Source organism: Strix aluco, chromosome 9 (assembly GCF_031877795.1).
Source record: "Strix aluco isolate bStrAlu1 chromosome 9, bStrAlu1.hap1, whole genome shotgun sequence".
Taxonomy (NCBI): Eukaryota; Metazoa; Chordata; class Aves; order Strigiformes; family Strigidae; genus Strix; species Strix aluco.
This window is the reverse complement of record NC_133939.1, coordinates 20,700,211-20,701,072: the sequence shown is the minus strand read 5'-3', so window position 1 is coordinate 20,701,072 and position 862 is coordinate 20,700,211.

Below are 862 nucleotides of genomic sequence, written 5' to 3'. Positions count from 1 at the left end.
TCACTCATAACATTTCAGTCAACTTTTTGTTGATGGTGACTAATAAAAGATATGAAGGAAAAATTAGCAACTGGTTTTATTTATGGATGACTTACAATTCACTGAGAATATCTAGATTTGATGAAGCAGGATATGTATAAGGTATCTTTAAATCTGTCAGAGGATAATTGGTTTGAGTCCAGCAGAGAAAAGCGGCAGGCTGAAACTTCCTGAAGAGTGAAGATACAGAGAGAGGATTTCTTTTAGGGCAGATATTTTTAACATTTTAAAATTCTGCTGAGTTTATTTTTGGCAAGTCCTTTCTAATGGAGCAGCTGTTTACTCCTGTCAGAATCAGCACTGGGTGGTTGCTGCAGCAGGTGCAAGGAGCTCCTCCAAGGGGCAGTTTGGGTGAGGAGCCTGCTGTAATTAGAGCTATGACAGTAAATTGAAAAATACACATGGAAAACACCAGAGATACTTTTTGATCACCTCAGAAGTTCATCAGTATACCTGAGGCTGCAAAGGCTTGTCATATACACAAAATACTGGTCAAACTCAATGGAAGAGTTTATCATACCAGAAAAGGAAAAAATTGCTTCATGTGATGAATATAAATTTATTTATATTGTCTGGAAAAGACTTGTAAAGTGTAAGTAAACCTGTCCTTCATTAATATTCCTGTTTCTGTGAGGGAGGATAGGACAGCTAAACATACAATCATCTGTTAAATCAGTTATCACTAAGTGTCAGACGCTGTGTGATTGAGATTAGTTTAGACAGTTTACTATGAATCACAAATTTAGACCCATCTCATTATTTCTAATTCAATAGCTGATGGAACACAGCATCAAAATGGTAAGCACTTGATATTTAGCTGTTA